Below are 24,011 nucleotides of genomic sequence, written 5' to 3' on the forward strand. Positions count from 1 at the left end.
CGCAGCCTTATTCTTCACCAACCACATCAGACCAAGATGAATTATAGATTAAACACATATATTATGTTTCCACCCTTTTTTACGTCTGACTGTCCTGTTCCTGGATTCAACTTGGATAGAAATGTTGTGTTGTGTCTTTCCCTTTCAGCTGCAATTTATGCTCCCAACAGGCTGCCTATCATTCACCTGCTGAGACACAAACCTGAAAACCACGGCAGTGGAGAAACACAGCCAGATCAGAGTTTGACTAGGATCCCCCGGAGGCTGGGCACATGAGGAGCAGAGCACTGAGAGACCGAGAGAAGTAAAGCAGAGAGCTTTCCACCTACTAAACTATACTTAGTATTCTCCTGACAGGCAGAAGAGAACAGGGTGGAACACATCAAGTTTATTGTACAGGGATAGAAAACAAACGGACCCAGCTGGAGACGCACCGATCAGATATTAACATCGGTATCGGTGCCAACATTGAAAAAGAAAAAAATCATGTATTGGTGACGATGTGTCCGATCTATAAGGTGGATCTATTTAGTCTAATTCTATGCTTTGTGTTGTGAGTGACATCGTGCTTCATTATTTATTTTGCATCATATTTAGATGTCCTAATTGCTCTTTCTGAATGGTTTGAAAGAAGGTTGTTAGTTTATTTTTTACATATTTGACAAAGACAGCCAACCGTTCGTTGTCAGTTTCAGTTTTTGTATTATTTATTTTACATGGGCTCTATAGTTTCCTAATTGCAACTGACTGAACAAATTAAAGTTGTGTTGTTTTAACAGGTTTAACCAGGATTATGAAGCTGTTGGTGTATTTCAGTGTGCTGTACTGGTGCAGAGTTATCAAATCAATTTGTAATTCAGTACATTTATGTACGTGTTTTAAAAAAGAAACGTTTTAAGTCAATTCAGTTGTTTTTCTGGATCAGATCGCTTGCTCTCACTAAGCTCCACCCAATTTCCACAAAGTCTCCAACCAAGTGTCCGCCTCACACAGTGCCCCTCCTTCACTTGGCTCCTTAAGACTAGCCGCAGCAGCGATTAGCAAACACCAGGTGGAATTGTGCATCTATTGAGCTCATCATACGAACTACTTCCCAGTCCAACAATCCTAAGAAAGCTTGTAAAAGGCAAGAAGCATTATTGTGATGACTTCTTCTTTACTTCTTAAAGAGACAGAGGCCCATTTCAAGGCACCAAATTGTCAAGTCAAATTTCTGCTATGTTTGAAATATACATTTTTATAACAACTAAAGGCAATATAATTACTTGATTGTGCTATAAAGTGGCACTATGTGCCTACTTAGACAATACTTTACACCTCCACGTTAGGCTTTTAAACACAACAGTAATATTTCCTAAACCTATACATCTTGAATTATTACTGGCATTTAATCCGTGCGCGTCTGACTGTAATCACTGATAGGCTTTAAAAGACATCCGGCCATCCAGCATGTTTGAACCTTATCAGCTAATTAGCCGCAGCGGCATACAGCAGCAGGAGCATTAGGCGGCGCAGCGCTGCGAGCTGGTTCAGGGACACTCAGCTGTGACGGATTCGTCCAGCACGCCACGGTGTTTTCTTGCTGTAATTCTCTGATGAAAAACACAATTAGGAAAATCACTCGCAGCGCGCCGCAGAGAGGAACTCAGGGAAGGCGACTGAAAAGGAGAGAGGCGGAAAATAAAGCAGACAAATGGAGAGTTTGTGCGTGTCAGCGTGTGTTTCAGAGGAGAAACCGAAATGATCAGTGAGGCGGCACTAAAAGACCATCTGAAATTGATTTCCAAGAATTGTGGGCACAATGGTCAGTATTGACTCATAGTTGTGTAGTAATGTGTTGTTTCTCTATGTGTGTGTGCGTGTGTGTGTTTACCCATTAATTATAAGAGCCATCAACTTCCATTTTCAGCCAAGTCATCAGATGTAATTAGGAGCAAAAATCCCTTATCATAAAATATTAAGGAGTTCCTATTGCCTGGATGTCAGTCACTGTAATGTCAATCCGATTTCTGTAACCAGAGGCACTGAGCATGGCCACAGCGCTCAGCAGGTGGCGAGGCTAACATGCTGGAGCCGCGGTTTCATCAGCGGCAGATAGATGTTGCTTCCAGATGCAGTTTGCCTACATGTTTTGTCTCCCAAATACTTCTCACTCAAAGTTCATCTGACAGTCATTGCAGTAAATGCAAAACAGAAGGAGATTCTATAAATGTATCACACGAGTCACATGATCAACAACTGGATGTTTTCTACTGGTAGAAGTGACGAAGAAGAAGAAGACAGGAAGTAGTTGGAGGATGATGGCGCTGCATGTTTTTTAACGACTTATCGTGTGAACAGGGTTATTCATTTCTTATTTAAGGGAAACACCACAATTAAGAAATATTTTTTTTTTTTTTTTTTTTTTTTTTTGTAGCAGCAGAAAAGCTACCAAGATTTGCGCACATTTGTAATGGAAACCCAGCTACTTCTTGAAATGTATAGTAAGATGATGCAGAAGCTTCATTTTGCTGCAGCATCATGTCTTCTTAAACACATTTGTAATGGAAAACAGCTAATGCCATCCACGATCCCTTCCATCCAATTTGCAAGTGTTTTTTTTTGTTTTTTGTTTTTTTTTCTAGAAATAATTTGGTAACTGGGTAGATATCAATCACAACAATCTGCTTTATAGACCCTCGACAGTTTCATGTGCATTTCAGCTCCTGTGTGACTGAGACGCCGTCGCTCTATTGCTTTCAGGAATGTTTTTAGACTCTAATGAGTCTAAAAACCAAGAGCATTAAGTTGGATTTACAGCAGCACCCAAAATTATGCAACCACCAAATTAAATGAGGTTCAGAGACAAATTTCAAAATGGCTCAAGTGCTAGAAGCAATAAACCAATGACTATTTAAATGCTATGAAACACCGGTGTTATAATTATTTGCATCTTAATTCATCACCTCCTGCTGTCTCAGTGTTGTTCGTTCCTCTGAATGGACTTCTGACACATCATGTGGGAACAAACATTCAAAAGTTCACAATTGTCAAGTGGAGAGAAAATTTTATTCTTTCGAAATAAAGTATGAAATATGTGTTTACACAGAACAGTGATTAAACTATGTCTGTGACAAGTTATATAAATAAAGAGACATTATTTATACATTATGATCTAAATTATTTAACAAAAAGCACTTTTATCTTTCATATATATATTTCCACTATTTTTTAAAATGATTTATTCTTGATTGGTTCGATGGTCTGCCAATAATACTTGATTTGAATATTTTTATGTCTGGGAAACATTTTGGAATTAAACTGGTTAATTACCAACCGCAGGAGCGATTATAATTCATCTCAACATTTCAGTCTAATTATAATGTGACTCCATGTGCATAATGCACACAGATATGATCACTTCCATCTAAAGGAGGCTAGCTGTCATTGCAAACTCAGAAACACGTTACACCTTCGAGTGATGAATAAGAAATACTCCAGACTTTTTCAACAGTAAAAGAAACTTTGCTTTCTTCTGGTCAGAGTTCTTTGAGTGTCAAACCGACTGTCTGGAGCTTGAGTAGCAGACAAAGCACATAGTGGTTCAATAACAGAATTAATTCGAGACTGCGGCTAAGCCACATGCTATGAGAAAGGCACGCTAAATTATCCATCTGGAATTCTGAACCCGCTGATATTTGATGTGCTGGAAACGTTTGCTTTTGTGTGTTGCCAAATACTGATCTCTCCTGGTGAGTCACGCTCCCAAAGGGAGAACACGAATGTGTAAGGAAAGACATGAAAAGAAAGGCGGACAAATTATTTCATTTGGGAGTTCTGGTGTTGTTTTCTCATTCCCAAGTATTTACATAACCAACCAGCAGACATCTGCTTTCTATACCGTTGCTGCTTCGCATGTTTTGTCAGCAGCGAATGAGAGACAAGTTGCATCCCGGAGATCTCCATGTGTTGCACCCAAGGGCAATTAAAGGGCAGTGCTATGTGTTTTCCAGCCACACAGTGCCACTTTCTAGCACAATCAAATGGCTATGTTGCCTTCAGTTATAAAAATGATCACATTTCGCTTAAACGATTTTTACTTCACTATTCAACGCCTTGAAATTGTGACTCTGTCTCTTTAAGAAGCTCCTACTCTTTCTGAAACTCCGCCTTCAGGAAGTCATCACAACATGGCTCCTCTAGTAACTGTTTAACAACGTTTTTACCAGCACTGCACTGAGAAGTATAGTTTGTGAGCTCCACCAGGTGTTTGCTAATTGCTGCTTGCTAGTCTGAAGGAGCTGAGTGGGGGAGGGCTGCTCTGTGAGGGGGAAGCTTGGAAACTGCAGCTCAGAGGAGGAGTTTCGTCCTCAAAGGCGGAGCTAGGTCCATCCAAATGTTTTGCACACCTGAATGGTTGCCATGGAGACTAAAGGATTCTTAACCGTGCATGAAAGAATCAAAGCAACACTGCAGGTACATTTTTGATGAGGGAATAACATTTTAATATGATATAAAGGTAAAAAAAAAGTAGATTTTACAGAGTACTGCTCCTCTAAGACAGACCAGTTAACATAACATGCATTATTATTGGGTTGTGGGACGAAGCCAGAGACCCGGGGAGAATTTACCTGCTTCTTACCTAATCAAGAAAATAAGGAGATATTAGTCTTTTTTGAGAAATGGAACTGAAAAAAAAAAAAAAAAGTAAAAATGGGACAAATTGGGCAGAGCTATTTTTTATTTCTTTTCCCTTTTATACACTACCAAAATGCAGACAGGAAATATGTAGAATCAAGTTTGCGAGGATTTAATGAAAACATAAAGTTAACTTGCAGAAACCACAAATGAAATCACCCAAAAACAAAGGCGACAACCGAGGATCTAAAGTACTAAAAAGTAGCAATGAGTGACATGGAGACCAGAGAGCAGAACAAAAACAGACATAATTTATAAACAGAAGAACCCAACGCTGGAGCGTTACGTATTTATACAGCTGTGTATTTTCTTGTGCAAATAAAAGCTGACAAGCCGGTCGTGGGTTTATCAGATCCCTCCAAATGTCGTGTCCCAGACACGAAGCCACAATTCCTAACATTCCGTTAACGTGGCTTGAAGCCGATGAGGTTGAAATTCGGCCTCGACAAATGTTTTCACACAGACCTTGAACTTATTTTTGAAGCAAGGTGTGGTAAGACAGAGGAGCTTAGAGCTGTGTCGGTGGATGTTCAAAGAAAGGTCACATTATGGCAGGGAGAAAAAAAAAGATCCTGACCTTTGCATCGGTGTCTGGGCATGACTGTCGTCTGCTGAGGGAGAGACGGATTAAAAAGCGACCGAGTCCTACAGATACATTTATGACACGTGTGAAAAACATGAAAGTATTTAAGCTTTTTAATCAGTCAAACTGATATGCATTGCAATTATAGAAACCATGCAAGGAAGGACTGAAACAGCAGCCCAGATTGATACAAAGGTGAGAAAAATATCAGTCTCGCACCTTTTTGCAAACTCTAAACACATTTTTGTTTGCTTTAGAGATAGAAAATATCACAACACTGCTTCTCTGCCTTTTCAAAACCACTGGCTTTTCCAGCCATTACCGAGCCGAGAGGATGCTGAGGGAGACGGGACTGAGAGTTCAGACAGATCTCATCGTCTACACAGGAGATGAGCCTATTTTAAACCTTTTCACACGTCTTTACCAGGGGTTGTAATGGCTGCAGAGTGCACCGTGAGCCAACAACGAGAAGAGGAAGTCAAACGGCTAATTCGGGAAGCACTGCACAACACGCATCAGCTGTGATTGTAACAGAATGGAGCGGTTTGCAAGATGAGTGAGGAAGTCAGCTTCTCAAAATGGGAAAGGTGGATAGCTTCCTATGAGCAGAAAGCCGCCAACTGCATTTTTATTCAGAAATGCACAAATCGAAAGTACGACACCGATTTCGAAGAAATTCACATTTTCGATAAAGATTTTGTGCTGAGACTACATGGTTTTTCAACCGTATCGAAATAGATGTATTTCACAAAACTGCAACAGAAACACTTTTTTCACGTCACACGAGTCACATGACCAACACCTGGATGTTACTGCTGGTGAAAACAACAAAGAAGACAACAGGAAGTGGGGGAAGGACGACGTTTGCAGCTGGTTCCACCAGAGCTCTCACAGCATCATAGTCAATCCATCATGTTGAGCACGTAACTTTCAGGACTTCTGTTAGAAAATGGCCGACTACAATTTCCCCAAAAACAGCGCATACGGAGCCGTTCTCAAGTAGGCGGGGCTTGTCGCGCCAGCGCCTGAAGAAGACGCTGATGCCTCCTCTGATTGGCTCATAAATGATGAGCTCTAGCATCACTGCTGAATTATGAATATATCTCATAACTGTTTACTGCAATTATATTTTTTTTACGACTTACTGTGTGAACAAGCTTATTAACGTGTGATTTTTAATTAGATTTCTTATTTAATGGAAACACTAACTGCATTTTTTTTTTTTTTACATTAGCAAAAGAGTGACTTGTAGACATTTGTAATGGAAATGCAGCTGCAGGTATACTGAAATGTGTAATAAGATGATGGAGAAGCATCATTTACTTGTGGCATCATATCTTCTTAAATCACTGAGTTAAAAGGCACATTGTGTAATTCACCTTTAAATGGGTAACTCAAGCAACCCACCAGGCTAAAACTAATATTTGTTCACTAAATCAACACAGGCTGGCATAAAAATAGTATTTCTCTCCCTCAACTTAAGGGACAAAAGGTTGCCTGAGGGGAGAAAATTAATCAGACTATAATTTATTAGGTAATTTTGTGAAAAGGGGAAGTGTGGCACATTGTAACAACAGGTAAACGACACCTTTTCCACACATACAAGCAGCAGGGTTCTGAAAAATAAGTGGTTGTTATTCAAGTCCTTAAATGATAATATTAAAGTTATAATAATGGCACCAAGCGCTGCAATTCACTCACACCAGGGGACTCTATTGATAGCAACACCTTTTTTTTTTTTTTTAAGTTGGCACTAAAAAAAAGGTCTGTGGCGTTTCAGAAACAGAACAAAGATCAACTTGAATGCCGCCGGGTGAAACTGAGTGGAGGATTATGTCCGTTCTTTTGCTCACATCTACAATTCATGTATGTTTATGAGGGAAAAATACTGGCTGAATGCTCAGGCTGCGTTTCTACGGCATTCTAACAACGAAGTAGGACAGAGTACTTCATGGAGCGTCTCGTTCACCCACGCCCTCCCACACAGATCTGTCACGCCGAGCATCGGCCGCGGCGTTTGGAACAATTTAGGGGCTCGCTGGTTCCTTCGAGGACACTTTGACACGCAGGCGGAAGAATCCTGGCATTAAACCGCCAACCGTGTGATTAATCCACGAGGTGTTCCCCTTCTGCGGGCACGGCCACGGAGTCCACAGCCAGAGGATGCCAAGGCGCCTGCTAACAGGTTGGTATTAGCGGCAGCAGAGCAGACGAGGTGAGGGAAATGAGACAGGGAAGGAGACAGACATGCTCCTCTCCGTACTATACCGCTTCTAAAGCATCCACTATGAAGAGCTATCAGGCAATAATTACAGCCGGATTGAGTCCCGGGTCTGCCAGATGATACCTTTCTCAATATGTGAGGTGAATACAAGTTGATCCCTGTTCCTTTTAACCTTCGCAATGGTGCATCGAATTGGAATCATCTTTAGTCCTTTTTGAAGAAACACTTCAAGCCGGCACTGTGGACACCGTCGGGGCTCTCTGTGTGTTCTCTTAAATGACTCACTGACCGACCCAGCTACCGAGGCCTCCATAACGACCGGACTTATGACTGGAAGAGCCGCCTTTGTGGCTTTGTGAAGACAAAAACACACATTGGGACCTAAAAGGAGAGCTCAGTTGGCACATCTCATTTCTTCTGATTGATATACATTTGACGGGTCGGCGTGTAGAGCATCAAGAGCGCATGAACTGGACTTCAGTCATGAATAGTTCCTGCTTCTTCTGTGAAAGTTCAAAAATAACTCAAGACCCTGAGGACTCAACATGTCCAACACAAGTCATTTTGCTTATTTCTCTGCACTCGCACCTTTCCAGCACTTGGTTGGCTTCTCTTTTGACTTTAAAGGTCTGTTCACACCAGCCCTGTTTAGTCCGTTTTAACCGAACTCTTTATCATGTTTAAGAAACCAGTTTGAGACACCAACACACCACCACCCTCAGTCTGGACTGTTAGAACAGGGAAAGCTGCATCGTGTCAAATTCTACTCTCACACATGAATGACCTTTGACCTGTTAGGACACTAAATTCTGTCCAACCTTCCACAATCTAGTTATTTATTCATGCCATAAAATTTGGATGTAGTGTAGCCAATGTAAGTTTCATCATTACATTGGCTTTGACCATCAATGCTACAGCCACACTAGCAACCAAATCCCCGTAGCCCAGCAGTGGACAGATGTTGGTGTTTCCTGGTTTGAAAACCTCAGTTTGACTTGTCCGCACAATTTTATCTTATCTGATTATAGAATTTCTCTACAACTTTTTCGGGTGTGTTAATACAGCTGCAAAGACTTTGAACCAAGTTCTTCCTTCTTGGCTGAAAACCACCAGAGACCATGGTTATGTAAAACCCACTTCACTGTAGATGGTGGCTGTGCTTCAATTACAAATGTGCTCAAATCTTTGACACAGTAGAAGTCGGAAACATAAAGAAAGAAAAATTAGCTCAAATCTCTGAGCCACAAACTCAAAAAAGACGCTGAGACTTGACACAACAGCCTGCAGTTTGAGGCAGAACCCAGATTAATCTGTTTATGGAACTTCAATATTTTGCTTCATCTGTCTGCTATTAAATGTGAAAACGGACATAATCCTTTTCTGAATTCCAGGTAAGTTTGGCATTTCTTTTCAGTTTGGCCTCAAGAATCTAAAATAAAACATAAAAATTTCCAAATTTCAATCCATTGACTGCAGTACGCTGTGGGCCAATTTAAGTAAAATGGTTGCTCAGTGTAAAAGGTTCAAAGAGACTCAAACAATACAGCTGGGATGCAGGTTATGCCATGTGTACAGGCAAAAAGTTACAAAAAAAAATACAAATTTAAATACAGACAATTTACTAGAGACATATTTTGCTTTAATTGAGAGCCCTTATTAATAAAATAACCTAAGAAATACAATTATCACTATGACATTACACTGCACAGCATTGTGCTTTTGGAAAACGAAAATCTTTTTAACAGTGCCTTTGCATATTAGCAAATCACTAAATTAATGATCCCACTTAAATAAGAATAATTCTCCTAATTACTTTTCTACACACACACACAGACAAAAGAAACAAGGATAACTTTATTATTTTTTCAAATCACCAAAGTGGGAAAAAAAGAGATGAGCAAAGACGCATACAACCTTGCATCCAGGGTTTCCAAATAGTTTCCAGGTTTATTTACAGGGATCACTGACCCACTTCTAAACTTTTACAGCTCTTTAAAGCTGCTTGCTGAAGCAATCAGCTGACCCTCCGATGGCACAAAGAAACTTTTGTACTCGGACAAGGATGTGGGGCAAAAGAGCAGCTTCTCGTTTAACCCACACTGACAAATATTATTTATGTTTTTCCTAAAAATATACATTTCTTGGAAAAATAAGACAGCAAAAAGTCCAAGTGGCACATATAGATGAAGGGTGAATTTAGAGAGCCAACCTGAATGTCCTGGTTAAGGAGAACATTTATGGCATCAACAATGAGACAATAGAAGTGGGACGTAAATGTGGGAGACGCTTCGTCATGCTCTCTGTTGAATCGGAGCACCGATAGATTTATATCTGTTACAAATGTCCTGTTATATCTGTTGCAAAAAGACAATTTTGCAATTGTAGTTTCCATGAAACAAGGAGTGAAGACACATAAACAAGTTTGTTCATGTCATAAAAATAATGGCAACGTGATCAGTTATATGAGATGTATTCATAATTCAGGCGTTGATCATCTATCAGCCAATCAGAGGAGACGTGGCATCTTATTTAACACGTTTGAATGACACAACTTTTTATGAACTGTGTGATGCTGTGAGAGCCAGAAAAAGCAAAAACAGGCCATCATCCTCCTACCACTTCCTGTCGTCTTCTTTGTCCTTTCTGCCAGTAGTAACATCCGGTTGTGGATCATGTGACTCGTGTTACGTGAAAAAAGTGTTTCCATTGCAGTTTTGGGAAATTTGAGGTTCTCTTCACTTTTTTGGGGGCAGATTTATTCATAATGCATGTTTGCCTAAATCACTTTCACATGTACGACTTTAACAAAAAAAATTGTAAAATTAAATTAGTGTTATGAGAAGCTTACAAAGTAAATTTCTGAAATTGGAGAAGGTTCTTTAAAATCATCTAAAATATTCCCTCTGTTAGTCTTATTTTGGCTCCTAGCCAACAAAGAGACGTTTAGGGGACATCTACATTTGTACTCAGTGTACGTAAAGGAAAATCAGCACAAAGCTTTACTCTCCTCTTTCTCCACTGTCCTTTCTGCTCTGCGCCCATCCTGGTTTATTCGTGTTGTGCGGCCACTTCCAGGGAAACCGGCGGGGTTCCTGCTATCGCTCACAATTACATGCCTACGCGGACAGGCGCCGACGTGAAAACGAACGGATAACAAACCGCTCGGTCGTGATAAGAGGGATGAGATGATTGCGTTCACGGTTACTGAAATTGGCCTCGCAGGCTTTTGATGAATTATTTCTGTGACTATGCAGCAAACTAATGATTTGTTTCACGTCTTGTTTTTGTACACTACGTTGTAATTTGAAGGCCTTATGAACAGGACTACCTGTGCTCAGGACATTTTTTAAATCCACAAGTAACTATTGACCAATAAAACGCAGCATAGAGATGAAATGCTGTTGGATGTCCATGTGATGAAGCACCCAGCAGGACAGTATGGAAATGGCCCTACTCATCATCCTCTGGAGATCCATCATGGTGATGTTTTGTGGAGGCCAGGCCAGTCTGCAATGCAACCATTATTCCACAGTCTGTCCGTGAAATTTATTTCATAACTCAGCGTTTCTTTCATAACTCAGCGGGAGTTATTTATTCATCTCGGGGTTTCTTTTTTGAAAATAATTTTTCATGTTGGTTATTTACCGACTCTGCCAGTAATTGCTAAGATGAGATGGCTCAATAAAAGCCTGCTGGGTCATCACCGGAGCTTATTCAACACCCATGTGGGGGTTGAAATACTTATCAGCCACTGAGCGCCTCTGTTCTCCCATTCACTTCTTTTTATTCTCCCTCCCATTGTGGATTTGAACTAATCACACGGGTAAAGGCAGCAATCGAATCAGCAGCTCATCTAAAGGCTGACGGGTTACAGCGGCATGCAGGCTGGATGGGGGAATATTTCAGTCAGTTTGTAGAACTGCTCAATAATAATAATAATAATAATAAAAAAAACAGTTGTTTGGATATGAAATATCAAAGCTTTATCAGAATATTTTGTCTGTTTGTGTGACCTTGGTTTCTAAGGATTTTTTTTTCTTTTTTACCATCTTCCACTACTGCTGTTTGGATCACAGGTCCATGGTATCGTTCATCCTTCTCTCCTTTCACATTGACAGCTAACAAAACTGGACTAGGCCTGTTGCGGCAAAGACTTTTCAGAGGTTGTACATTAGCATCCGCTGGCCTTTTCCAACAACGACTGAACGATTCAGAACCTCAACAAGCTAATTAAGGACAAAGGCTTTGGCAAAAGTTATCAGCCTGTCTTAACCTGCACAGCAGCACACACAGAAAACAAGGCCAGCCCTGGTTATAAAAGTATACATTGTAAGTAAAAGAAGTGTGTGGTACGATGCCACCAGAGACAGACGGTTTACGTTTCAGCTGTGAGCATCGCGGTAACGTACTTCACTGCATGGAACGGTTCTAATTAGCAGCATTACAGCCAGCGCTTATCTCTGGCCACCAATACAGGAACATTTCCGCCTGAGATGTGATTGTGACACGAGCTCAAAAATTCCCAGTGCGCTGTTTAGCTAAGGTATATTTGGCGCCCTGACGCACGCGCAGCAATTATGTTCAATACGGCCGAAACAGCGAGGGAAATCAAGAGCAGCTTTAAACTCTAAAACGGGAATAAAGGAGTGAAGTTGGGATTTTATATGCTGGAGACGACAGACTTATAGGAAGCCATTTAGCTGTAGATTAAAAGCAGCGTTTTGCCGCTGTCTAATTTGAAAACGCAAACCAGTTTATCCACCAGTGAAGATCCGTTCACAACAAAGCAACCGCTAAGACCTCTGTCATGCAGAAAGATTAAAATGTCTTAAGAGTTGACTCTAAAACAAAACAAATATTCTTCATTTGTTCAGACCGTAAAGATGTGCTCAGGTTTAGTGGGAGAACTTTGAGGAGAAATGTGATTTCCTACTGACTAAACGTTGAGCTGTTCTCAACCAGAGACCACAAGAGTTACACCAGAACACATTCAGTTAGGAGTTTGATCCAGCTTGATGGTTTACAAAGACACAGCAGAGGTCAGAGCAAACTGTTATTCCCAGATAAATCCCTCTTCTCTGTGTAGTTCCATCACAGATCACGCAATGAACAGAGCTAAGTTATTAAACGCTGCATCAACACAAAGCAGGCTGGGGAAGGTTAGTATGTCAGCTCAAATATATATATATTAAAAAAAAAAGTTTTGCACATCGACGTTGGATTCTGCAACCAAACCTCCAACTTCGCCCTGTCTGCACGATTCCTCCCTGAAGAGTCGGACAGACCAAGAGGAAACGTTTAGCCTTCACAACAAAAAGTTTGTTCTTAATTTGAAAACTCTCGGCTGTGCAAAATGTCACTAGCCTTGTTTCCATTGCAAATGTGCGCAAAACTTTGTTGATATTCAGCTGACATTGGAAAAACATAGCTCTGCAACTGAGGTGTTTCTGTTAAATAAGAAACAATTAAAGTCACATGTAAATAGGTTTGTTCATGCGTTAAGTCATTACAAAACATGCCGCATCGTCAACTTCCTTCCACTTCTTGTTGTGTTCTTTGTCGTTTCCATCCGGTTTTTGATCACATGATTCATCTGATGCGAAAAAGGTGTTTTCATTGCAATTTTGTGAAATACACTGATTTCGTTACAACTGAAAAATTGCCTCCTCCTAGAGGAAAATCTTTGTATTGAAAAGTGAGGTGAGCGTTTTCTTAGTGGAAATTTGCTCATTTCCACTAAGCAAATTTAATTCTGCAATTCAAATTTCCGCAAATATGTGCTCAATGGAAACACAGACACTGTTTCTTCTAGGAATTTCTGAATGGCAAGAGCAGCAAACACTCATTGAAACAAGGAGGAATTTTATGCCTCAGGCTGATTGTTAAGTTCGGTGGAGGACCTGTGATCCTGTGGGCCTACCTTCTCCTCTAAAGGCACTGGAACTGTGTGAGAGTTCATATCGTTATAAACTCAAGACTTGTGGCCAAAAACCTGATGGACTCAATAAGAAAACTGATAGTTGATCACTATTGGTTCTTTTACTAGAACAGTAATCTAAATCTTGACTTCCCTTCTGAACATTTCTTCCATCTCACCTCTGGACCCATCATGCCTGTTGGAGGCTGGAGGATAAACACGTAGAGGGTGTGTATCTGAGTGCACCTTCCAAATGTTTGATATCAACATATTCTCTGTTATGACGAGTGTTGGTGATGAGGACTCAAATGCAGCAGGCTGAGCAGAAATCGTACAAAAGTCACAGGGAAGGCAGGGAGCCAGAGAAGAACAAAAACATCAGGAACCAAAGAGCCAGCAGGAAGAACGGGAAATAACTGGGTTTAACAGGATTCCACAAGAGGAACCAGCAAGGAGTGACTGAGGACGAGGTTCAATGCTGAACAGAAGAGTTGGGCTGATGAGCTAATGGGCTGCGGTGTGGAGAGAGAGAGAGAGAAAAAGGGGGCGAGGTAGAGCACACTGGGGACTAGAGCATCAATCTAACGAAAATAAGAAGACGTCACAAAAACTAGAGTGGGTAAGAAATGAAGCACACACAAGAAATAAACAACTTAGAATCACAAAGGAGGAGCTGAAGTAAAAATAGACAATCTCTTCACTCGACAATGCTGTGATAACACTGTGTAAAGTTACCCAGAGCTTCACTCTGTCACTTTGTCCTTTGCTTTGCTCTCATCTTTCCTGTCCTTCTGGCCTCCCTTCTCTCTTCGACCGACCGTACTTTTCGCTCTCAGCCTTTACTCATACTGTGAGTCACCTTCAGAAATGTGTTTCTTTGTCTGTCACCGTCTCCGTTTCCAACCCGACCTGCTCTCATTACCGTCCTGCCGCCTCTGCTGCTCTTGGACAGCTGGCAGCAGGTGCTCTGCTACCTGCTGAGCGCACATTCCTGGACTTCTCCTGATTATTCAGCACCGTTGTCAGTCGGTTGTGCTTGCTGAGTACAATCATGTTGGTTACCGCTAAGTAATCCCCCAGCAACCAAGCTCCAGTCGTAATCTGTAGATGTGATCAGAAAGTAAAACAGTTATGGACTAAAGCAAGACACGCTGCAGACTGAGAGGTGCATTGTCAATGCTCAGTGTAGCTCACCGGATAATGAAATGACAAAACTCCTTAAAAAAACAAAAGCTACCAAAATAATTTGAAACTAAATTAAAAGCTCTGAATTGAACAAAGATATTTTCCTATGGTGATCACACTAAATACACCAAATAGTAGGTTCCCATTCCCATTGACGGGACACGCTAATAAGCCACAGAAATGCCTCAGCGTTTAAAATTGACTATAGGTGTCTGCCCCCTGTGGTGTGCCACCCTGTGCAGATATCCTTATCACCCACAACAAAACCTGTGCCTCAGGTAAAATAAAAAACAACAACATCCACATCCCGAATTAATGGAAGACAGAGGTCAAAAACATAGCTGGAAAGAAACTAAGAGAGACAGCAACATTTCCTTTACCGTTTTTCTTTATTTAATTTTTTTTTCATGGAGCTGCTCTACTAAATGACACATTCTACAAAGATGCAACAAGACATTCAGTTCTGCAATCAAGGGATGCTGAAAAAGGAGGCCGTTAAAGTCAGCACTGCTGGAACCCCCACACCATGAACCGCCTTCAAGGAAAACCCGGGGTAAACCCTGGGTACTTCCACAGATCAGAGCATCTCCACAGAGCATGGTGTTTGGTGGACAGTTGTATGGCATTAAAGAAGAAGAAGAAGAAGAAGAAGAAGAAGAAGAAACACAGGAGAATGGGGGAAGTGATAAAGTGGCACACTCAGTTGATCTTTCAAAAAGGGAAAACCAGAAATAGAACATTTCTGAAGGTCCGGTCAGGACGGCGTGAATCACAGGAGGCATCAGACGCTCTGCGCCCCCCCCGGCCCCCCGCCTCCAAAGTCTCAAGAGTCGACACATGAAGCAGGTTGAGCTGCTGCGTGTGCGTGGGACGGGTCGAGCTCGGCACCAGGACTACGCAAAGTTCAGACTTTCAGACTGTTTACCTCGGCTCAAACACGGCCGTGAAAAACTTACAGGTCGCTTTTGTTTTTGCTTTATTTATTTATTTCCCCCCCCGCAAACTTAGATGTTTCAGATCAATGACAACAATTTCATGCCACATAAAGAAAACTGGAGTAAACATAAAATGGAGTCGTTAAATCGTGATTTTTGATTTTCCAAGGCGTAGAAAACGATCTGAACCAGCCTGGCCCTATGTGAGGAGTTTCGTCGGTCACGATTGATTTGTGAAAGTAATAAGAAGCATAAAACATCCGGGGGATTGAATATATATTTCTTTTAGGCATTGTACATAAATATGCAGCAGCTGGACGGAGGGAACGATCTACTGGAACTTGACTTTTTATGAACTATGAAATGCCAGAAGTGAATTTGTCTTTATTAAAAAGATAAAGACAAAGATTAGAAAACACATAAAGATGACAGGAAGTAGTTGCAGGATGATGTCATGATTTTTAATAACATCGCGTGAACAAACTTATTTACGTGAGATTTTAACTGTTTCTTATTTAATTTACACTCCGCATTGTGTTGTTTCGACGTTAGCAGAATATCAACAGCTTTGTAGTCGAAACGCAGCCAATGAGAATCTCTTCTCTTTTACACTGTAAAACATTTGAACCGCATTTAGTTGTTTCTACCATTATTCTACTCTAAGTCAAAGAAATTTAGCTAATTTTAGGTTTTGAACCTAAATGTGTGAGTTTGTAAAAGATAAACTTACAGTAGTAAGTTGCTGACTTTTTTTTTTTTTATTAATGTTGTAAAACCTCTAAGAGTTGAATAAACCAGAGATTTTAGGTTAGCACTTAAAAAAACTTAAAGAAGATAAAGACAGGAGTGGGAACCATTTCCCAGAGTGCTTAGCGGCATGTTTTTGTATCCTGTGTGGCACCGTGAGTGAGATGAAAGTGTGTTACATTGATATGACTATTGTGCTTTATTAAGGGAAAAGTTGTCAACAATATGCAGCTGCGAGTTTGAAAACCTTTCTCACCAACACTAAATGCTTATGAGCTGAATTCATTGAGATGTTTAATAAAATTTATTATCAGACTGAAAATTTTGTTCGTGTAACTTGAAACAAGATTTTAAAGGATTCTAAAGTAAAATAAGTAGTTATTTTAACGTCAAATTGTGAGAGAAAATAATAATAAATGTGTGCTCTTTAACTGGGTGAGGGCAGTTTTTTTTTTCTTGCATATTGTGAAATAATTATTTGGTTTAAATTACAGCATTAAGTTAAAACTTACAATTCAAGATGAAAGGACTTGAAAAACAACGTGGAGACAACTTGTCTCTTGTTAAGTCCACTTCATGAACTTTAATTTCTGGGTTAAAACCAAAACAACTTTCTTGTCGACTTAAATTGTATTTTCAAGGCAGCAGGTGAACTTTCGTTTTCAAGTTAAATCAACTTCAAATGTTTTACAGCATCGTGTTTACTCAGGTCATCTCCGTCTTTCACTAAAGTTTGCTTGGTGATGTGAAACAGAAAAGCAAAATAACAAAAGTGTCAGGAGGCAAAGACATTTGTTATCCTTCATTACAAATGCGCCGTCATCGAGATCATTTGCCACTTGTCAAATCAAGTGAGAGTCCTGCATGGACAGAAATACTCTGATGACTGCAGTGAGGTTTTGGTACGAAGGAGGACTGAGTCCACAGAGCTGGTGGACAGCTTCCTGACATGGTGTGGAAAACAGGAGGGGTTCGGTCTAACTTTGGTTCATCTTTGTGCCTAATGGATCCGCCTATCTGCAGCAGAGCTGACTTATTTACTCTGTAGAAAGTTTCCTAATTTCCTAAAGGAGGTCGTGATGCGAGTCCCCTTTAATTGGATGGGAAATAAATCCTTGGTCAGCAGTTAAGAGTTTAGATTTAGAGCACAGTCTGCCCAGCACAACACTTAGAGCTACATATTGTTTTCAGAACCAGGCGGGAGACGGCTGGCTGACTGGAGACAGTCGGTCAGCAGTGGGTGTTAAGGAAAAGAAAAATGCTAACTCCTCAGTCTTAAAGTTAAATTGGTCCCTGAGCAGGAGCCATCACCTCACAGCTGCCTGGCCGAGCCATTCTGCGCCGGACCTCTTCGAGCAAATTGCCCAAACCAAGACGATTTCTTATTCATTTAGGAAAAAAATAAATTACGCAGCGGAGATAAGCATGCACCTTAATCGGTGTACTGAAGAACCTGCATTCACAGCCCTGCCGGTGTGTTATTGCGGGTTTTCGGTGTCCGCAGAGAGGCGGATTCATGTCTGCAGCTGTGGGTTGACTCCATGTTTGGTTAAATCCTTCACTCAGCTACAGCTGGCTAAGCTAAAATCCATACCAGCTGCAGAGCAAAGGAAAGCAACGAAGCAGACGGTGGAAAGGAAGCAAGAACTCGCCGATCGTCACCCTGAGAGATGATCACTCAAGGAAAGTGGGACTTTTGGGACTGCTTCTGTACCGACCCATGGTTGCTTTACTTAAGTGGTTAAGATGAATTCAGCTGCTTCTCGTGGTTTAAAGTCGTGACTAAAAAAAATGTTCAAACCAACAGAAATGTTTTTCTCAAGGTTTGGTGCTTGAGTGTTTTTTTGTTTTTTTTTTAGATTCTTTTGTCAGATGTTTGGAAGTTATATTTGAGTCCAGTACCAAGCATTTCACAAGTGATAAAAACATTTTTCTCAATAAGTTTGTAGGAAAATAAATCAACATTGAACAGTGTGGTCATTTCTTTCTTTTTTTAACACTTTTGCAGTCCAATCAGGTATAATGGATATCAGCTTTTGGACCAAACTCCGGTCTCTTTCTGTCTCCAATGTCCCATTTAGTCTCACTCTGCTTTCTGAGATTTTAGACATCTTAAAGATTGAACTTTATCAGCACCATGATTCTCACACACCATCTAGAGAGCAGGAGAACGTCATTAACCAACACCATCTGAAGATGCTTCATTGAATATAAGGGATTCTTATGGTAGTTACATTTTTTTTTTTTTTTTCTGAAAAGTGTTTTTTTCCCAGAAACTTTTTGGACTCTTTTGGACTTCCTCCATCTATTTTCACAACAACTCCACCTCTTGAAATTGTAAGTCCTGAATCCTATCTTACCAGCAGCTAAGCCTGTCGCAGTAAGCAATTAATAAATTAATCGCATGATAAATTAAAATGACCTCTATAGTTTTCTTTCTAATTATTTTTTTGAAAGGCGATTTTGTTTAGCCAGATGTCATAATACAATTCATTGATATTTTTGAATATAAGGGATTTTTACTTAATGTCTTTGATTGTCATGTTTTATTTTGGAAGTTTAAGATACAGTCCAGTTCCTGTGTGAAGTGTTCTTTACAAATCAAAGTTTATTGGTCTTTGAGAGCGTGTACTTGCATTATTATGCCGTTACTAACATGTTACTTGAAAATGGTCTCATATGGGATCAGTGGGTGAGATGAACAATATTTTGTGGTGTTATCGTGATAATGATAAAAGTGATAAGAACCATTTGTTGTTTTTATTTTTAGCTTATATGCTTATATGTGATTCTCCCCAAGAAGACGCTTTAAACCGCTTTGCCGTCATTGTTAAAAAAAAGAAACCTATAATAAATAAACAAACTTAACAAACTTTAGTCTGCCAGGGTGCAAGTAAAGTCTGGTGACCCGCCAGGCTTAGAATTAGGGAAACTCTGAAATTACAATCAATGCAAAGAAAACAAACAGTAAAACCTCAAAATCTTCAGCCATCGCTGCAGATTGTGTTTACTTGCTTAGAAGAAATCTGTTGTATTTGATGAGGAAAGTTAGATGAGGCAGGAAGAAAGCAGGGCGCCCCTTCACACCTAAAGCCTTTCTTTGAGGCCGAGAAGCAGATTGTTTCTTCACCCCTACCAAGCTGCAAGCTAAAAACCTTCTACCAGGAGACGGATTGGAGTCTACAAGAGCAGAATATATAAGAAACGGATTGATGTGGCAACAGAGGATTAAATGAAACGGTAGCTGCTGGAGCTGCTGGAAACTCAAGTGGTTCTGTTAAAATCAATTGATACCTGTAGTGCCCCGTTTTAAAGTACAGAAGAAATTTTTTTTCAACAGTTTCAGGCGTTTTTTGTTTTTTTTTGTTGAGTAAAACCTTCCATTCAACAGCTTCACTGTGTTCATTTAGCTCTGTTTAGAAATGTTTGCCGTTGTGGATGTTGCATCTAAAATGCAGCACTGCAAAAACACAAAATCTTAAATTTTCCAATGCAAATATCTTAGCACTCTTCAAATGAGATAAAACTAACTTCCAAGTAACAGGAAGTTATTGGAGCTTGTTTTAAATCAGTAATTCCCTAATGTTGACGAAAAAGTCCTAGTTCCACTGGTACATCATTTCACTTCTATCATGTGGAAATATAGGTGAAATAGTCTGATAGTGTCAATGTTAAGGAACTACTGACTTAAAACACAGCAACCAATTCTCGACTAGAAGAGACAAAAATCGCAACTTTCTGTTCTGGGGAACGGTCCCTGCTATGACGGGTTTTGTAGATTTTAAAGTTTTCAACATAAAAACACACTGGAGTAGAAAAACACTTCCTCAGAAACCATAGAGTGTCCTCTTTGATGCCTTTGAGATGCTGAGAAAGATGCGGAGAGTTTTGTGAGTGCAACTGAAAGGGAGGATGGACAGGAGGTGGTTCTCAAGTGCTACGCTACATTTCCTTGGTCTTTCATCACCACTGCATTATGACAGTTACCTCAGACTGAAAAGAAAATCAATGAGGAAACCTCCTGTGTTCACACGCACAGACACACACACACACACACACACACACACACGCACACACACACACACACACACACACACACTTAAATGCAGGAAAACACAAAGGTCTGGAAGTTTTTGCGTGATCTAGGTGGGCATGTCATTTTCCTATAGCTGCTCCAACGCGGCACAGTGATCATTGGTCACATCTCAAACCAGGAGCCCCTTCTCCCCCCTCTGACAGCGACCCCGAGCCAACAGGAGGCCCTTGAGGAAGTGAAGCGTACGGCTGTGTTGACAGGCAGCTCTTAGTCTGTGTGACACGCAGAGCTCTGATCCCCTCGGCTTCAGCCGGGGGCGGCCATGAAAGACGAGGGGCTAAAATGGAAATGATGTAAGAACCCATTACCCTGACTCGCTTACTCGCAAGCACAGGGACACATGCAAGGATGCACATACACCGTTAAACACACACATCCTCTAAAATGAGTGTTTTCACAGAGACGATGCAACAAAAGAAAATGAGATTTTCAACTTGCCTTCGCTACAGGAGCAGCATCTAAACAGTGAAGGCTAATCATTACAGCTCAATGATGACTTGGCTTGTTCTTCTCACTGTTTCATATTTCTCAACGAGATAACATGTTACGGTGTCCTAAGATGAAAATATGACATGCTGTGTAGAGACTAGCACTGAGGCAGCAGTTAAAAGTAAAGGCCTGGTAAAATCCAGCCCCTGGATGGTGTGTTTCCATCAAGCAAGTTTATTTTCATAAATGACCGAGTTACTTGAGGTTCCATTGGAAAATGTCGGCTCCAGGAAAACAGTTCAGTGTGAAAGTGAAAATCCTAACAGTGCGATACAGAGAGAGCGATTCATTCAATCTGTTGGCGTCAACGAGAACTAAAATATTCCATTGCGAACATCACCGCTTCTCCGAGTTCATGCAGAGGTGTTCGGTCATGTTCAGGTTGGATCAGCTGGTGCCCAGTGTCGCTATGGAAACTATTATCTTTATGGTGTTTCCCAGATTATTACTCACAGTAAAAGTAGAATCTAATTGTCTTTAGTTGTTACCAGTGTCTATATGTCTCTGCATTATTTTCTCTATGGTTTCTGTTTACATATTTCTTTTTTTTTTACACTGGTGGAAACAAAGACAGTCTCCCCTTGAGGTACAGACCTGCATTTTTCAGTAATGACTGGAATTAGTCAATAAAATTGACTAACTCGATTCAAGTAAAGCCTCAGGGTGTATTGGCTGTGTTGTTGCCTCACATGGGGCAACTTTAATTATTCTTAACATGCCAATATTTGAGTCCCGGGTGACAAAAAGCAGCAAACGATCTTGTGGTCAAAACATGCCGCCCGTGAGTCAGAGGGTCACGATACAAGGAGCAGGTACGCTCAACACGCAGCTGCTGGACCCAATGTGGAAAAAGAGAAAAAAAAAGACATTGTGTCATCAGTAAATCGCTCATGAGGCAGCATGAGGCCAGCCAGTTTAAATCCGGTCTGGTACAAGTCAAATTATGGCTCATCAGGCTTACGAATCACATTTTCAGGGACGAAAACACTGTAATGCCTGAAGGAGACACAGTTTTGCTCTGGATTCAGTTCTTTCAGGATTTCTGAGGCACAACTACAACTCATTTAGACGAGGAAGGTGGATGGAGCTAAAAACCAGGCAAGGCTTAAAGCAGGGAGATGCTGCTTCCAATCGGACCGATGCTGTTCGGTTCTGAAGAGAAGAACGGGACAAAAACATCTAGACGTCCCGAGCTAACAGAGACTTCCAGATGCGACGGCAGCGAAAGGTATTTCTACAAAGTGACAACGCTGAAGGTGACTACATCCAAAACCATCTACACCTGTGTTCCCACTGACCATATCGAAAATAAATTTGCTTCGTGGAAACACACCAATTAATTTTTTGGTAAAACGTTTCGCTGACTTTTTTTTTTATGATGGCGCAGCATGTTTTTAATGACTTATTGTGCCAACAAACTTATACACGTGTGATTTTAATTTAAGTTCTTATTGAATGGAAACATCACAATTGCGAAATTGTGTTTTGTTGACAACGGCGAAGCATTGACAAAGTTTTGTACTTATTTGTAATGGAAACACCTTGTCAGTAACAACACTAAAGAAATAAATCAGACATAACTTGTCTTCGCTTTCTTACTTTTTGTTAAGTTGCTTTAAAATGATAAAGAAATGTCTGCAGTTTTAAATACAAGGAAGTTGGACTGCAAGATAACCCTTTAGTTGAAGGGGTGTGTACAAGAATGACAAACATAACACCTTTCATGAACATGACAGAGATCATAAATGTTTATGACATTCGGTAAATAATGACACTTTTAATGCAAAGTTCCATTAAAGCTTGTAGTACAAGTCCATTAAGAGTGTCAACTTTGCGTTAAAAATGCCATTATTTAGCGAATGAAACGCCATGACAACAGCCGTAAACATTTATTCATTATTCATGTTCATATCACGTGTTGCATCATGTTTGTAACAGCAGTATTATGTACACCAAGTTTTATCGGAAACAACCCAGTTATGATTATGAGACAATCTGATTTTTTTTTTAAACTTGGATCTTAAATAAAGGTTCCAGATGCCAACTTCTGTTGCAATTTAGGAAAAGCCATCTGTCTGGCTAGTGTGGACATTTGATATTTTTGCAGCATTAACAAGAAATGAAGGATCCAGCACATAGCCCAGATAGATGATTCATATCTAGTAGACAAACAGTGATGAGGAGCTGCTGTCTGTCTGTCCAGACAACCTGCCCAGCTCAGCGCTGCATTAATATTCCAGCCCTAAAACGTCTCAGATCTAATGGTGCATTTACAAACCCCTCTACACATCTCCTTTCTCCTCTGCTAAGTTGCGATGGAAACCTGTTCTTTGAGTTAACAGCTTCACACACAAAGAAAGAAAGAAAGAAAGAAAGAAAGAAAGAAAGAAAGAAAGAAAGAAAGAAAGAAAGAAAGAAAGAAAGAAAGAAAGAAAGAAAGAAAGAAGGAAGTGACAACAGATTCAGCTGTCACACAGCAGTACGGAAAAAGGCCACAGGCGCCCAGAGTGCTCATACACAGACCGGACGGGGAGCCAGCGGGGACAAAGCAGAAATGATTCTGTGGGCTACGGGGCTCGGAGTGGGGAAGAAATCAAAGTGTTTAGTGTCATATTGGCACTGGGAGGCACATGGTTTGGTATTAAAATCTTACGTCATTGTGTTGCAGTGCACAGGCTGCGTCTCAGCAAATCAGCAAAGTCTAGTTTTAAAGTTTGAAAGTTTTATTGTTAGAGCCCAAGAACAATTATTACACACAGAGGTTTCATCTGCTGGGAACTATTTTCGCCCTTGTTTCCGTTTCTGCGTTCTTCTGACGTTCTCTTCTTCTCCTGTCACAGCATCGACCCGCGCTCGCTCACAAAGCAGATCATCAACATTCCAGTCCGCACCAAAGAACACATGTACACACAAACCGGAGCGCTCCTGTGTGACGCTGCTTTCCTCTCACTCCATCCAGCACCATCCACCCACAGCAATCTGCAACACACCATCCCAGAACAGAGAGCGGGGAGCAAGCTAACGACAGCAGGTGAAATATGTCGGAGGGGCTCTGAACACAACCAGCGACAATCAAAACTGCTGCACAAATCATTCCTTGTGAGGCCCCTCGGGGGGGCCCTGAAAGCTCCTTATGCAGCACCGAGGAGACACTTGCC

This window comes from Poecilia formosa, unplaced genomic scaffold, assembly GCF_000485575.1.
Source record: "Poecilia formosa unplaced genomic scaffold, Poecilia_formosa-5.1.2 Scaffold496, whole genome shotgun sequence".
NCBI lineage: Eukaryota > Metazoa > Chordata > Actinopteri > Cyprinodontiformes > Poeciliidae > Poecilia > Poecilia formosa.